Source organism: Mus musculus, chromosome 6 (genome assembly GCF_000001635.26).
Source record: "Mus musculus strain C57BL/6J chromosome 6, GRCm38.p6 C57BL/6J".
In the NCBI taxonomy this organism is placed as follows: Eukaryota; Metazoa; Chordata; class Mammalia; order Rodentia; family Muridae; genus Mus; species Mus musculus.
Window position 1 is genome coordinate 25,183,992 of NC_000072.6, and position 18,237 is coordinate 25,202,228.

The 18,237-nt window shown below is 37.6% G+C and overlaps 1 pseudogene; it reads right to left on the reverse strand.

Moving 5' to 3' along the window:
- Positions 1 to 15,939: 15,939 nt before the first annotated feature.
- Positions 15,940 to 16,060, reverse strand: Gm22529 (annotated as a pseudogene).
- Between the last annotated feature and the right edge of the window lie 2,177 nt (positions 16,061 to 18,237).

An 18,237-nucleotide genomic window follows, 5' to 3' on the forward strand; every position in this document is an offset into this window, starting at 1 on the left:
GATGACAACCACCCCCTTTTTTTAAGCTGAGTCCATTTATGAGATGAAAAGAAGTTAGCGAATTGTGTGGATGCTGCTCTGCAGATTTTGACATAATCAGAAATTCTAATCTTATGAAACCGACAGACCATTATACTTGCAAAAGAGAGAGCTCTAGGAAGTGTCAGGTCCTCCAGAGAGAAACAGAGATTTCTCACCTCTTGGTCAGGTAAGCAAAAGATTGATGGGCCAGTTCGCTGTCACCCCATGAATTTAGTGAAGGAAATAATAGCCTCTGGATTGCAGCTCAAGAAAGAGATGAGACTGATCAACAGAAATATGAACTATAATGGGATGGATTTTGAGAATCTTAATCTTAAATCAGAGTTATGAATGAGTCCAAGATGCATTTTAATGTACTTTTTAAGCAAGTTGAATATACTCTGTGAACTCCATGCTTCTATACACTGAACAGACTTGCACCACAAGCTCATGCATGTGCACTGTGAGCTATGCTGAGGTGTTGTGGGAAATATTAAAAAAGAACCCTTGCTATTGCCAGCATGTCACGGGCGGGCTGGTTGGGCAATGGTCGGCCTGTTCTTATCGTGTGGGGACTCTGACTCAGCGCTCTGAAACCTCTCCACCCAACTTGCTAAATTCCCAATGGCTGGTTGCTACCACTGCCAGCGCCATGTTTCAAAACTCCCATGGCTTTTTGTGGTGTACAACTGGCACCTTTCTCTCTGGAACTCAGTCTAAGCTGCATGAAGGAAACACCACATAAACCTAGCTCAGAATCAATTGCTGGGTGCATCAACTAGAATCCTAATCTTGTTTACCACATTAAATCAAATTCTCCGGTGACGAATCCTGGCAGATAGCTTGTTCTCTCGCTAACCCCGTCCAAAAGCCCCTATCTCTCTCGTGCCTACTCTCTTCCCAGTCCAACCCAGAAGTCCTGCCTACTTGCCCAGTGATTGGCTCCTTTATTCATTAGGATGGTTCGCAAGAAGTCACCTGAGTATGTGACTCACTCCTAGTTCCACAATCATCCTGCAGAATGACCTTAGAAATTTTCAGTGGAAAAAGAACAAAAAGATAAAGTAAGAGCAGTAACAAAGCAACAAATTGTAAAGATGTGAAGACATTTGCTAGTAATTTACATAAATTGACAAATCGCCACAAGTCTGGAATAAAAATTACCCTGCCTCTGCCTATACTAAGAATGTTTTAGTACCCACCCTTTAGGGATGCTAAATGGTAAAACAACACAAATGTCTGTCTATAAAAGAGTGGATGAGAAATATTCTGTGAAGCTTTGAAGAGCTCTTAAGGAAGATTTTATTTCTAACTCTCTTACACAGAATTTTTAGCTCACTGTCAACACCGAACAGCTAATGTCGCCCATTACTTAAAATCTCTGTGCAAAATATGTTGAAATATACCTTCCCAAACCTGGAAATGGTAGGTCTTGTTTGTATTTTTCTATATACAAAATAGCAATTATTTACTTTTAAAGCTACTAGAATATTCAAATTTTCATTTCATTCTAATTCATTTGTAATTTTTTTTTTTTACAAAACAAAGTCAATATTATACACAGAGACTTAAAGTGGTGTGTGTATTCATCATAAAACAATGTCTAAAAAGAATGGAGTTGACTCTTTTTCCACTATAGATGAACTTTGAAGACAGTATGCTAAATAGAATGAACCAGTCACAGAGAGGAAGCTATTGTTTTTCTTATTGTGGTACTTATAATCCTGAGGTGAATAGAGACAAAAAGTAGAATGGTGGGTTCCAGAATGATGAACAAACATAAGATTAATGTTTGGTGAGCAAAGTTTAAGTTGGTAAAGAGGAAAAACTTCTAGAACTAGATGATAAGGATGTCTGCACAAACCAGAATACACTTAAATGCATAAGATAGTATATTTATGTTGTGCATATTTCACCACAAGAAAATATTATGTTTCTATAAAGTAGTTTAGAAGCTCTAATTCAACTTTGGAAATATTGTCATTTTAGTTTTAATTGGCTTCCTGTTTTGGCAAAATTTGGATAAATTTCCATTTTTATTTTTGCTTTATAAAAAGAGCTATTCCTAGAAAACTGGGGGAAAAAATCTCAGTCAAGAAAATGTATGAAAAACATTTTGTACCATGAATCCAAGGCAAAAAGTGGTGTTGTGTTTGGAAAATCATAAAAGACAGAGCAGGAAGCTGGAGTTCCAGCAAGCAAGAGTAGAGAAGCTGTGGAGTTCAGAACTAGGAAAGATGTCTTTGTGAGCATAGGAGAAAGGATGCTTTTTCATCTAGGGGTTCTAGTGCCAAGGAGCATAAGGGAGGGTGACTTTTGATTCAAGGGTTCTAGAGCTAAGGAGCACAGGGGAAGAGTACCTTCAGAGTTAGGGTTCTAGAACTAAGGATCATAGAGGAGTGCCTTCAGATAAGGGTGCTAGAGGGACTTGCACAGGGGAGGAGTACTTTCAGAGTAACCATTCTAGAGCCAAGGATCATAGTGGAGGAGTGCCTTCAGTGTAAAGGTTCTAGAGTTGAGGAACACAGGATGGAGTGCCTTCATAGTAAGGGTTCTAGAGCTAAGGGTCATAGAGGAGGAGTGCCTTCAGATTAAGTTTTCTAGAGCTGAGTCACATAGGGGGAGGAGTGCATTCAGAGTAAGATTTCTAGACCCAAGGAGCACAGGGGATGGTGATTTGCAATTTAGGGTTTCTGGAGCTGAGGAGCACAGGGGAGGAGCGCCTTCACAATACAGGGTTCTAGTTTTGTATCTTCTATGCCTAGTCTTAGAAATGGAAATTCATCAGTTATCCCATTTTCTGCAGTACTTTTACGACTATGCATGTATTTTCTGTCTTTAGTTTTGTTCAGCATTTGAAATAAGAATTGCTTCATTTACTCCTGAATTCATGACAGATGCTTCCTGGATGATTTGTGAATAATGACTATATAAAGTTAGTTTAAGCAGCACAGGTCACATCCTGTTGGAATGTACAGTTTGGGGAAATATTTATTTGTACATAAAATAGAAAATTGAAATGTTTCCTCATTGATTAGTTAAATGATCTAGTTAAATCAGGGAAAGCATTAAAATGATTGCATCTACACATGCTGAGTAAAATATAAATTTAATAAATTGGACCTGTCACAAAGTAACAGGTGATGAGCAGAGAAACATAATTAAAAAAAAAAAACAGCCAAAATTTCTTTAGTGTTTATTGTTAGACTGTATTATACACCAAATTCTCAGGTATTCATTTTCAGTTAGAAAAATTCAAAGATTCAATGTAAGATACTTTGTTCAAATACAAAATGAGCATTGAATTATTTAATCACTATCCAAATAAATCCTGAGTCTATATAGTTTGAAAACCAATGCATGTTTCCTGACTTGAAGTTTGATGAGCAAAGAGAAGTAATTACTTTGCATAGGTTTTAGCCATGCAGCTAGTACAACTTCTCAACTCCAAAAAATGTGGTAATGGTATCACAACTGTTGGTGACTCTCATTGACTGCTTATGGATTTTGATTGATCTCATAGGGAGTAGATACTTTAGGTATTGTCAATAGTGGGATAGTCTTTTATAATTTCTTGAGTATGTACAAGTCTGGGGGGATGTGAAATACAATAGAGGCACACAAATATTTAAAAATAAAAGCACCCATCCATTCATGTAAGAGAAGAGTCTCAAGGGTCTCTTATGAAAAAGATTTGGTTTATCAAAAATATGAGTAAATATAAATATATGTATTTTAATTAATAATTATATGGCCTTTAAACTATATTACTTAGCTATTTATGTTAGAGATCCTTCAGTTCTGGTGAAATGTGTTCATGTAACAGTATTTTTTCTTGTAGGTAGCATGCTATATAGCTATATAGGAGACACTAGCATACAAGTCCAGCCTTTTATTTAGCAGTTAATATGCTCGACACCTCTGACCTAACAGATGTGCATAGATAGATGATAAATGTATAGCCTCTTTTACATCTCTGAGCTTCGTGTACAGTATTAACAATGTTTAACCCACGCTGTCACTACTGTGATGCCTACCCGGCTCCACATAAACAGGGCAGTTGCATGGACCCATTCTTTGAACATTAAGCTCTGACTGATGTCAGTCTAAATGTGATATGTCCTGGGATACACTGTCTCACTTGTGGCATCCATGGTTTGAGTAATACAAACAAGGGCTATTGCTCTCACGCCCACCTGGCAACTTAAACACAAACAGACTCTGGCTTTTCAGTGAGATTTTCATTTCATTTCTGTAACATTTGATGAGGCCACCAATTTAATCTTTATTCTGCTTGCGCGGCGGTCTCATTGAAGAATAACAGACATGTAGCAAGAAAAACCCTCAAAGATAGTTTTATAACTGTCACAAACAGGCATTCTCATTAACTCTCTCCAAGATAAGTATGACACTAATTTATTAAACTCTGGGGTGATTTCACCTAGTGTTTTGATATTAAGAATAAATGTATATACTCACATTTTGTTGTCATATGCGAAAGAATGGAAATTGCTGCCAATGAGTAGGCTTATGTATAACCTCAGAACTGGTAATTTAACTTCATAGTCCTGTTGATAATGAAGTTGTCTTCTTATTTATAAAATGTCTTCTTATTTATAATACTGTCAGCTAGATTATAACACTGAGTCATAAACAATGTGTCTTAGCGTTTTACTGCTGTGAACAGATACCATGACCAAGGCAACTCTTATAAGGACAGCACTTAATTGGGTCTGGCTTACAGGTTAAGAGGTTCAGTCCATTATCATCAAGGCAAGAGCATGGCAGCATCCAGTCAGGCATGGTGCAAGAGGAGGTGAGAGTTCTACATCTTTATCTGAAGGCTGCTAGCAGAACACTGTCTTCCAGGCAGCTAGGATGACAGTCTTAAAGCCCACACCCACAAGGACACACCAACTCCAACAAGGCCACACTTATTTCAACAGGGTCACACCTTCTAATAGTGCCACTCCCTGGGCCAAGCATATACAAACCATCACACAAGGTAATGAAAATTAATTGCTCAAGTGGGAGTACTTATTAGTATTTCTGTGTTTTATGTAAAAATTTGCACATTTAACAACATATTAAAAACAATTTTCCTAGTAATGACAAAAGAAGTTTAAAATCAATCGTGAATTGTCTCTCTCTGCTCTGTCTAATAAACATATTTGGGTAAAATTGCAAATACCAAATAAGGCACTTATAATTAAAAATTTATTGTTTTTATTTCACTGCTGTTCTGTCAGTGCCTTCTTCCTTCAGTCTTCGATTTTGTCTTCCATTGATTAAAGCAGGAGATGTGGTTATCTGTTGTTAAATGGTATTTAAAGAAATCCAGTCACCTCCATAAGATTCTGATCTGCCTGTAACTTTGGTCTGAAGGCTTTTGTAAAGAAGTGTTATGGACAGAGCACATACACAGGGGGTTACGTAGTGTTAAACGGAAGAACAGAACACATCAAGGTTAGTACTTTATTTTAGCTGGACAGCTGCAAAACTGTCACTAAGATTGAGTTTATTGGGAGTCATGATCACTGCTTTCAGCACATTATCTTCAACTAATATAGTGTACCGTTTTCAATTTCTGTGTGTTTATTTTCTTTTTTTTAGAACTTCTAAATTTTACAGAGATTATGAGATCTGTGCTTCTACAGGAGATATAGAGTGACAATAGAAAATAAAAAAAAGTTTTCCAGTCTTTGGAAAAGATGGAAAATGGGGTGAAACCAGATTAGTTTTACAATAAAATTCTCCTTACAAATGTTTTAATATTTTATTTTATATTGTATTCAGTGTACATAGGTAGTTTGCCTGCATGTATGTCTATACATTGTTGTACTTATGTCATTTGACAGGCCAGAAAATGGTATTAGATCTCCTTGAACTAGATTTAAATACATGTGTTAGCTGTCATAGCTGTCCTGGGAATGAAACCTGAGAAGTATGGAGAAGCAGCAGAAGAACTCTTGACTGCTTGGCCCCCAAATCATCTCATTTTTACCCTTACTGTTAACCATTTAACTTCAGTATATGATAATATATGTTTCTCTTCTTCATGTAAATAATTCTTCAGGCTATATTTCTACAGTAAAATAAAATAGCTCTGAGTTTTACTTGACACTTAGAGTGATGATTTTATGCCTAACTCACTTTCTTATTTATATAATACTTATAAGTATATACTTATTTATACCATACAATACTAGTTAAAGAGAGTTTACCCCGGTCTATATTCTTATGATGGCTATAGCTGCAAATGGCCAGAGTAAAACTTACGAATGCTGTAATTTGAGTAGCGTTCAAGTTTTACATATCACAATGAGCCATGTTTTAATTTTCCTCAACCATTTGAAAATTTAATAAAGTACTCTTATCTCTTCTACTATCCAAAGATATGCAGTGGGGCTTGATTTGTCCATGGGCTGAGATGTCCTTTGCACCAGGTAGTTGACTGGAAGGTTTGAAAGGTACCTGAGTTGCCCACATGTATCCAGGATATTAACTGTGAAGAACATTGTCACTCTGCAGTGGTGCAATATTCTATGCTAAAGCTTACTTGGGAAAATAATTCTAAGAGAAAATATAGCGAAATCCTGCTTGTATGTCATATATATATATATATATATATATGTATATATATATATATATATATATACACACACGCTGATAGGAAGCTATTTCTATATTTGCTATCTGTGTCACTTAAAGATTTACCTTATTTTGATTTACAAATAATTTAATTCATATCCCCATGTCACTAATAATCTTATTTATGCCTAAGGATTATCAGTAAGAGCGGGTTTGCTTGACAGAAGAGAGTAAATGTGTCACAGGGTGTTCGTGTGTTTGCTGATGAATGTCTGCTTGATATGTAGGGTGTGAAAGAAACTCATTTTTGAAAAATTTCAAGAGACTGGTTATAAAATAAATGCAGTTTTAATAAAGTATTTAACTTTATTTTTCAAAAACCTTTGACCCCCCCCCCCCACCAATCTTCTACAGGATTCTCATTTGTTAACACATGAAGAGTTATTAAAACTAGAATTATTATTTAAATGATACTATTTATAAAACTGTATACGTATGTGGAAATGGTCTCCTGTGTTATCTTTGTTCTCAAATTTATTCCCTTGAATAATTAAAAATTTAATATTTTAGAGTATATTTGTTGTTCAGATTGATGGATTTTATAGTGATATTTCATTCAAATATATCATATATTTTGACCCTATTCTGTCCTTTCCAGTCCTAAACAGCCCTTATGCAATTCTGTGGATGATATTGGGGATCTGATCTAATGTGTGTATGACAAGCACTGTCCCACTGAGCTTGCTTCTATTTCAGTGTTCACACACACACACACACACACACACACACACACACACACACAGGTTTTATTTCTGAGATAAAGCATACAGTATCTGCTCAAGTTTGACTTTTTTTTTCACTTAATGTGGTCTTCTGTTACATTCCTTTTCCTACGAATGATGAGATTTTTTTTCCTCTCATGACTGAGTAAAGTACAATTGTGTTATTTATCTGTTCATATGTTTGTTTCCATAACTTTCCTATTGTGACCAACATGGCAATAAACATATCTTTATTGCATAATGATTTGGATTTTTGTGTGTGTGTGTGTGTGTATTCCTGGGAATGGTCTATGAGATCTTCCAGTAGCTATATGCTTATGCTTTTGGAGGACTCTCCAGGCTAATTTCCATATTCATTTAACACCTCTACAATCTTGCCAGCATTTGTTAAGGTTTTGACTGAGGTGAGATAGAATCTCAGAGAAGTTTGGATTGGCATTTCTCTGATGCACAAGGATGTTGGGAATTTTTCATAAATGTATTTTCCATTTGTTTTTCATCTTTGGAGAACTGACTTGATTCCTTTTAGATTTCTTTCTTTTAAAAAAAACATTTCATTCATTCTTTGAGACTCCCAGACATCATATTTTGAAAATATTCCTCTAAACGTCTGTGTCCACCCTTACCTTTCTACCACCTCCAGCATCCTGTGCTCATGCTCTCTGTGCTCTTCTCAGTGTGGCGCCGTACACTCCAACTAAGGAATGTTCTTTTCCTCTTCCTTATTAACAAGGTTTCACTGTGTGGGCCAATCTGGCCTCAAAGGCACAGCCCTCCTGATGTCCAATCTTGAGTGCTGGGATCAGAAGCATACACCAAGGCAACTTTTATGTGTCTATATGTATAATTATAGAGTAAATATATTTAAGAAGCAATTGAACTTATTAAAAAATTGGAATTAGATATTAGGAAAAGAAGTTGTCCTGAGTGTGCATGTATTTCTGAATATGCAACAAAGGATGGATCTGTATGTATTTGCATGATATAAATGTGTAATTTTGAACATAAACTTTCAACAAAATTTCCTATAGACTAATAAGCCTATTCACAGGAACTTATTAACATCATCATCATAATTATTATTATAATTGTTATTATTATCATAGAGTTGTGGTAGGAAATATGGCCCAGTTTTTCAAATTAGCATGCAGGCAGTCTGGCAGCTGACTCTTAGCAGGACACATTAAAAGTGTAGCTCTAACGGTTTACAGATAGTTTTGTTGCTATGCTATATTTTAAATATCGGCATTTAGAACCCCCTAAGAATATATTTGTCTACCTTGAAGGACTTAGATCCACCTGGTTACTTGATGCGTTTTTTTCCCTGCGCTAAAGATTTTATTGTCACAAAAAGCTTCTGTTTTGCTCCTGATTTAAATGATAAAATTAATGCACACTCATTTCTTAAAATGAAAACAGCAAAAGATCCAAGTATGACAAATATTCACACATTGTTCTACTTAATCAAAACACCTTCACAGGTAACTTTTTGATGGATTTCACATCTGTTTATATTTAAATTAATGACATTAAAATTCACAGTGTCTTTTAAAAGTGAATAGTATGCTAGAATCATCTTCAACATTTCATACAGGCTGTGGAAACAGCCTTTTATCAACTAGATTCCAGTTAGAGAGGAATCATACATATGCTTAGAAACAAGCAACTGAGAAAGGAGAAGAAGCAGTCTTGTGTGTGTGTGTATACATGTGGTCACATGTTTGCATGCTGCCTTATGTGCATGAAAGCCAGACATCAACACTTGGTATCTTCCTCTGCTATTCTCCACCTTCTTTTTGAGTAAGGGTCTCTCATTAAATCTGGAAATACCAATTCTGTAAAGGTTAGTGAGCTTAGGAGATCGGTCCATCATCACAGCAGGTTTTTAAAAGTTAAATATGCTTTTAATGTCAGCATGCAATACATACTGACAACTATCACCCCCTACCTCTTTAGACACTTATTTTTTATGAGGGCATATGGGATTCTGATCCCAGGTCTTTTCTTGCAAATCTTGTGCTATATGTTCTAAATCATCTCCCCAGCCCTGAAAGGTAAATGGTCTTTATGAAGCTTTATGTATTGATATAGGAGATATAGTTCTGACAGGAAGCAAGGTAGAACTAAAAATAGTTATGATGTAGCCAGGAAACACAGATAAGCTAAAGCTTTTGAAATAGAGCAGTGCCTAGGAACTTCTGCTAGAAAGCCCCATTGATCTCTTATGTCTATGCTTCAACCTTGGTAATGCAAATGCCTGCACGCAGATGCTGGTATCTACCTCAAAATTAAAGTATACATTTGGTCCTGGAATTGAAGGAGGCAGAAGCTATGATATAGATGTTAAATCAGACACCAGTGGTTCTGGCAGCTTGAATAGAAGGAATAGGAGCTACAACCATGAAGGGCACCCCGACTTTCCTTAATCCTATTCCTGCAAGGCTTCAATGTACCTTTTAAATCTCACACAAAATTTCTCATTCTGGCACTCTCAACTTACAGCCATACAAAATAGGGTATTTTTAGAAATTAAAGGCCCCTTTAAATGAATACAGTCCACAAAAATCATTTTTATTTCATGTCAAATAAGTCATTTTATGAAGTGCATATGCTCTACTCTACAGCACAGCTCATACATACTGAAATAAAATGTCTTAAGATATTCTGATATGGCCTGATGATTTTTTTGAGAAGATTGACTGTCACTCAGCAGTCTTGTTTGGCTACACTGTGTAGCCTAGTCTTAACCTCATAACAATCCTGTCACATCTTTGACCATGCTGGGACTATGGATTGACTTTTAAAATTAATTAAACAAACTTGCTGTGCAGTATACTTGGACTAAAACTGAGAAACTTTATGTAATTCTCTATTATATTTTCTGAAAGTGTCATGTGAGATAATATCAGTATTGCTCTTCATGCTAGTGTTTCTTGTTGGGAACAAAATAAAAGGGGAGTCCTGGGGGGGGCCAGGGAAAAGTGGGATAGGAAAAATATGCCCACGCCCCACCAGAGTCTCCCTATTCTCTGGCCAGTCAGGTGTGGGAGGGCTGCTACCTACCCTATCCACTCATCCATGGGTGGGCATTCCTCTATCCCACTCTTCAGGGGGTGGCCAAGGGGCAGCCCTGCCTGGGACCCCCCCCCCCAGAGCTACTTTCCTAAAGCCACCACGGTTCTGGGAGAGAGGGAAGAGGAAAAGAAGTTTCCAACACTAACCAGAGTGCTCAGCGGAACTTGAAGGAGCAGAGACACTCTATAGTATAAGAGCTTTATTATAGAAATGCAGGGGAAAGAGAAGGTAAAAAGGAGAAAAAGAGAGAGAGAGAGAGAGAGAGAGAGAGAGAGAGAGAGAGAGAGAGAGAGAAGACAAAGAAAAGGGGAAGAGGAAAGAGAAGTGAGAAGTAAGAGGACAAAGGCATAAGAGAGCAAGGTGGGGCCTGAGCACCCCTTTTTATGGTCTTCACTGTTGCTAGGTAACTGGGGAGGAGTTTAGCCTGAAGGTCAGAAGCTTGGGCCATTGTTTGACTACTGACCATGCTTCTCTCATGGGGGCTGTGGAAGGTGGTACCTTAGGCAGGGGCTAGAGTTTCAGGAACATGAGGGAACGCCTACCATGTCATGTAGGTGAATTATGACCATTGGCTTGACTGGATACCAGCCTGCAATTCCACACAGTTTCTAATTTATATTACATGTTGTTTAGGACATTTTTACAAATACTAGTTCAACCTGAGCATTATGAATAAAGGTCTGGTACCTAAAAAGCTTGATGCCACAATATTTTGTGTATTGTTATTACAAAAGGTCTAATTAAAATGTCCATTTTGTGCAGTTCTAATATATCCATCTCAGACACCTGAAAATATATCAGCTATTTGTGAGAAGACTTTTAAAACTTTTCACAAGATGAAGAGACAATATTTTCTACCAAAAACAAATTAGTTTTAAAATAGTTTGCTTCATCATCTAAAATATCAATATTAAATTTCTTTTTTCTTTCAAAGAATGTTTTTGGTCCTGTGAAGCCAGCTTTTAAAACGTTATGACCACTTGGTTTTAAATTTAATGATTTTTTCTTTCACTTCCAAACAAACAGAGAAAAAATGAATCCCAAACAAAGTAAATACTCATACATTACTGAGAAAAAAAAATTGATGCTGCAGTTATAAGCAAATACCTTCTTGAGAGTCCAATTAGGAAAGTGTAATTGCACGATTTCCTTTCCTTGCAGTGCAGTTTTAGACATGGTGGGTTGTATGTGGAATTTTAAGATTAAGAACCTTGAGTTTTTGTTTTTGTTTTTGTTTTTTCTCTCTTAGATATCCTCTAATGGTTACACCTCACAGTTTATTTCTCACAGTGTGATTCCATAGACAATTCATGATTTATCTATGTTAAACCAGCTACCCAGAGAAGGCAGGCAGGAGGGGATGGTGCTCCAGCTGTGAGGAGATTGAGCCCCAGCAGGGAGATGGGCTGGGTTTGAAAATACTTACAATAGCCTACCACTTTCTCCCTCACAGTTCACATGATTTTTTTTTCTTCAGGGCAATTCTGCATGAATTCTTTGGCTATTGACTTAAAATAAATAATGCTTATTTCCCTAAAAATACACAGAAAACCCATTTCTTGGTATTATTCATCCATATGATTGTGACCCTGCTTGTTGGAATTAGAAGACAACTAAAATATGGCTTTCTAGAATTCTAGGTCTTCCACACCTTACTTCCCAACCCCATGCTCAACCCTACTATTCTGTATTCCACCTCATTCCCTCCGTCTGTTCTCCTCTCTTGTCTCCAGATTGTAACTTAATGGCTTGCATTTATCCCAGGATGTCTCCATTTCCCTCCACCTAGACTTTGGGATAATTTTATTGTTAGATTCATATAATTTGATTTTTTGGATCACCCCTTACTTGGAAGGAACCTCATTAGACCGATTGTCACTCACAGACTAACAGACAGATAGGTTAAAGTAAAAGAATTGAGACAAAGAGGCTATGGCAGGTGATTATTGTAGCTATTTTAGAATCAGGCACTTTATCTCTACACCGATTCTTATTTATTATTTTCCCTAGAACATATAGCAATGCCAACAATCCAGAAACAATCAATACATTTCCCAAGAACTCACGAGCAGTCACTCCTAAAAGAAAGAGATACTGCATTAGAAATCAACCTCCAACTGATTCCTCCTAAATTGAGCCAGATGTCTTATGCTTGAATTGTGGTAGCTGTATAGGCTGGGAATAAAAAAAAAAGACAGAAAGATGTTACTTACTGTATTCTGCATCAGTCTTCCAGGTGAAAGGTGGAGCCAGCGGGGAAAATATGACCTCCTTGGTATTCTCTGGAGTGCATAAATGATGTGAGAAGTTTTTGTGTACCTTTCCATTGATTACAAAAAACACAGGTTACATTCTCTCATCAAGTAGCCTTTATCCTCAGTGATTATGCTCAGAGTCTGTGGTGTAAGATCAGAGCCACTTACCATTTACATTCAAAATGCCACTTGTCTGGGCACCGAACACTGAAAATATGAAAGGAGCATAAGTCAGTTGAAGAGAGAGGAGAAAAGAGCCAACCATTTACAATAGAACTCGGCAAGCTGTCATGCTGTCACTTAAGCAGTTTGCAGGAAAAATAGGAAGGAGGATACCTGATTCCAGCTAGATATTCAATAACTGACAACCAAAAGCAAGTATTATGATTCTAAGTTGTGAAACCTACATCCAATGACATGTTGAATGTCACATTGTATTTAGGTCCTTGGCTATTATGTATACGGGTTGATACTGATTCAATATAACATCTAATTTACATCTGGAAAAATATGAATTTCATCACTCTCCAAGATCTGAAATGTTGTAACACCACCATGGTACAATACATAGAAAATTCCACACCAGGGAGCTTTGGTTTTTGTCACAAGTGGAAAACGCTGTATAAATTTGCATGCAAGTTATATCATTAATCATAGGCCATCCTATGCATCTATCTATCTATCTATCTATCTATCTATCTATCTATCTATCTATCTATCATCTGTCTATCTACCCATTTATCTATCTAGAGTCAGGGATTTAAACAATTATAGAAGCTGAAAAATTACACAATATTTGGAATAAAAAAAATGGGACCCCAGGATTGTCAGTTGCACACTCTGTAGGCTTGTAGGAAGGGACTGTGATCTCTATCTGAAGGCCTCTGAATTGCAATGCACAGGGGTTAGGAAGGTTAACTCCCCAGGCTAAGGATTAAGTCAGAGCTGTGGGATCACCCTTTCCTCTGCTGGTCTGTACTATCCAAGCCCTCAATGAATCCAAGCTGAAGGGGCTGCCCCAGGTTGTGTAGCATGGCATTCTGTACTCACTTTGATAAGTTAAATGGTGATGTCTTGTGAAACCTCCTCACTGAACATTCTAAAGTAAGGCTTAGCCATAGACATCCTGAAACCTACCCGTTTACTCTTAAAATTAGCAACCTGAGCTCACTCTACAGCAAGGCAATCTGGTCAGACTCTGCAGCCCTGTAACAGGAATGCATTTGGGTTTCTGAGAAGAAGAAGTCATCCTTCCCAGCACTAAAGTCTGGAAAACACTCTTCCTGTGCTTCTTATAAAGACGAGATAGTACAACGAATTTAGCATTCCCATAATAAATATAACAGTAAGTTTCAAATAGCTTTTGAATGAAGGCCAATGTCGTTGCCAAAGCATAGTTTAGTTGGAAGAATCTCAGCAGGGCCCAAGACTGATCTTTAAATACAGTTTCGGAATCTAGATTGGACAAAGAGTAAATTTAGTCCCCAGGTAAATGGCTTCCTGTGGTTGTGTTACATAGCTAGTTTGAAATTAATTGGCTTGAAGATCATTGAAGATGGACCCTTTCTCATAATTAGCTTCAGTTCTTAGTGACACAAAAAATTTTTAAACTTTTTATTTTTTGTGACTTTCACAGCACGAACCCCAATTCCATTCATCCCTTTTCCCCTCAGACCTGTTCACCACCCTTGCAAGCCACCCACAAATAGAGAATAAAATCTCACTGTGAAATCTGTAGTGTGTTACAATGTGTCTCTCGGCTTTCCCCACATTTCTTTACTTGCAAATGATCATTGCAACAACTCAATGGTCTGCTACAAGGTCTCTGGCTTCTGCTACTCTATCAATACTAGAACCTCATTGGGTCTCCTCCCAGATATCCTTTTGTACCATGCCATAGAGATCCTATAGTTTTGGATCTGTAGGACCAGCCCCTTCATGCAATCCTCCAATTCATAGCGGGGTAGATGTTGGAGTGGACCAATTGAAAGCCCTGGATCTAGCCCTGAGAAGTATATAAGGTGGTCAGACAATTGGCTTTCCCACTATTATGCCTTGGAGAACAGCTCACTAGCAACTTTCACATCCAGGGTACACTCTACCCTTCTGTCCAGTTGAGATTCAGGGCCTGCTCTCCTGAGTGTTGCAGCCAATGATGGACAGTATTCCCACCTGCTTGACCCAGGGGCCAGTTCTTCTACCTGCCATTGACGGTGAGGGACAAGGGAAGGGAGAGGAGTTTTTATCCATTGTCCATGCCATTGCCCTGCAGATAAGAGGAAGACCTGACTCTTTTGCACGTTATCCTCAGGGCTGGCTCACCTGCAATTCCTGCAATGTGTGGGCTACTCTCTGGAGACCTGCAGATGACTAGGGACAGGGGCAACTTTACTGCTGTCATGCTTCCAGAATCATCTCTCCCACAATGTCCAGGTGAGGGGTGGGGAAAGTCCTGCACAGCTCTCAGACGTTAACATGTCCTGGGTTGTAGCCCAGACCAAGGACAGCAGCCTGGTCTTTGGTGGTAATAGACCACTGCTGCTGCATAGCAATGGACCAAGAGGTGGTCCCCAGGGAGAGCCCAGGCAAGGACCCTACCATGGTCCCAGGTGGCATACTCACATACATACAATAGCTACTCACACTAGGCAAGTCCTCTCTACCCTTGAGTCTCCATCTCTGAATCACTTCATTTCACCTACATCCTTTTGTTCCCCCCCCCATTTCTCCAACACTTACTTGCCCCTCTCAGTGGCATCTGGGGTCTGTCATGTGTGGTCTCATGAGTACTATACCCCTATTGTGGACTATGGTGCCTGGCAGGGTTCATCTCCAGCATGGTCTGCTTTCCAAGGCCTGAGCTGTGTCAGACTAATGGTTATCTCAGGCTAGTTTCCTGTCTGGGCTTCATAGCACGGATCTGGTGGTTATCCCAGGTTTATTCAATGAACCTTGTAATGGCTGTCTGTCTTAGGCTCACTGCCGCCAGGGGAGAGTCCCAAGCAGGGTTCTTTTAGTCTCTGGGCTTTTTCTCTGTCCTTGGAGTACATCCTGGCCTGCATAGTGTCAAACTGGTGGTTGTCTCAGGCTAGCTTGCTGTCTGGACCTTCTGGTTCCAGACTGGTGGTTGTCTCTGGCCCCCTACCCCATATGTATATATATATATATATATATATATATATATATATATATATATATTTTTTTTTTTTTTTTTTTTTCAGAGAACATCCTTCTGCTGTTCATAGGTCAGTACACTAAGTCAGCCTCTCTCCTCTCTGCCACCTACTGATGCTCATGTGACACAGCAGCTATGCCTACAATGCCTCTAGGGGCAGATTTATATGAGTTTTTAAAGAAAGAGGAAAGTATCACAATTTCCCTTTCTTAAGATTTAGAATATATATGAAACGGAAGAAGATGGGATTAGCCGGGTTGTGTTGAAGTCCATTAAGTGAAAGCAGTTTCCTTGTTGGAAACCATGGTTATCTTGTTTGCACTGGTTTAATTCTTTTCTTTGTTAATGTGCAGATATAATGTCTGAACTGCTAGGAAGATTATATGACTATTAACTAGCAGAAGGCTTTCTAGTAAAGAACAAAAACACACAGTTGTTCCCTCCATTAGAATTAATCTAAATGGACATGTCAATAACCTAACAGAAAAAAAAATGTCCCTCAGAATAGCTGTGGCTTCCAAAATGTGAAGAAAAATGTGTATAGCCTAACTAAAATGTAGACTAGTACAATCTTACATTTAGCTGTGGTCCATTCTCATCCACTGGGAATGTTTTTCTCTATAATGGTTCCTTTGGTCACTGTTCACTCTCTTCTGTTAGGGTTTCTCATATTAATTTGTAGTACATTCTTGCTGTCTTTCACACTACACTTTCTATGTTTTATCTGATTTCATTTGATGGAGAACAACACAAGAACTGGGGGAACCAAGATGAAGACAGAGGTCCTAGTAACAGTGGGTATCATATTTCATAGGGTTGACAACCAAAGCAACACAATATTAAAACTTAAAATGGTGTACAACCATTTATATAGTCAATTGATTTTGAATAAGGTGCCAATGAGAAAGTAAACCTCTTGGACCAGGTATTCATTCAGAGGTGAGAAACTTCAACAGCTGTACACATCACATGCAGAAATAATTTGTATTGGGTTGACAACAGAACTGGAGAGATAGCTCAGTGGTTAAGAGAAAAACACAGAAAAACATCTTATTTACATAGGAATATTTTACGGTCTGAGAAATGAACTTAAATGGAAAAAATATATAAAATAAGTTCATGATCCACAAATTTTCATTGTGAAAAGCTATTAGAAAATGAATAACCCACAGGCTGAAAATATTTCATGTTCTTATCTGACTTCCAGGTTTTTCATTGTCCAGAGAAAAGCCATTATTCTAAGAGAAAGTTTATCAATTTAGATGACCAAATACAACTAATTTTCAAGGGTCATTCCCCCAAGTGTTAGATTGCTTTTAGATTTGCTCCAGTGGATTCAAATGTGTCTAAGTGTTCAACCAATCAAGCCACTCCACAGTTTCTTTGGCAATTTTAACAAACCATTCTATGCATGGATCTTTACTAGCACTGCTAAAATTTAGAGTAATCCAGTCACAATTGAAGTCAGCATTTCAATTATGAACTATTTTCTTTATGCCAACTTTATTTTGCAAGTGTGCTGAATAAATTAACTTGGTAACTCAAAGCAGTACAGAGAAACACACTGCTTTTATTATTTAGAGGAGTTTAGTATTTAAAGTTCAAACATTTCTTTAAAACTGAATTAGCTTGCTGTATAGTTAAAAACAGAGACAGTGACAAATGTCTCTGGCTGTGCTAGAATCTAGGACTGACCTTCTGGATTTTTTCTTTTAGAATTCTATAGCTATCTATATGAAGAATAATTATTGAATTATTGGCTTTGGCATAAGAAAAGTATGAGTTTCAGCTCAATTTCTTAATTGCTTTCTTGTCTAAGGTATGTATTTTAGTCTCTGTCTCCTAAAACAAAAGAGAGGTAGAGTAATTTTATCGGCCTTATAATAAATTGGATAATTAAATAAGTTAATAGTGGTAAGAACACATCATAAGTTAATAGTACTACAAAATATTTACTATCACTTTAATAGTTGCATCTGGAAATTACTAACTCATACTATAATTTAAAAAACACTTTACATTAAGCCCTGCCAGAAAACCAGGTGGACTGCCTGAATATCAGCTCTTTCTCCAGTCACTGCCCTCCACCCAACCTGCCTCATTGTCTTAGTTAGGGTTTATAGTCCTGCACAAATACCATGACCAAGAAGTAAGTTGGGGAGGAAAGGGTTTATTCATCTTATACTTTCCAAATTGCTGTTCATCACCAAAAGATATCAGGACTGGAACTCAAGTAGGTCAGGAAGCAGGAGCTGATGCAGAGGCTATGGAGGGATGTTACTTACTGGCTTGCTCAGCTTGCTTTCTTTTTTTTTTTTTTTAGAATTATTTTTTTTAA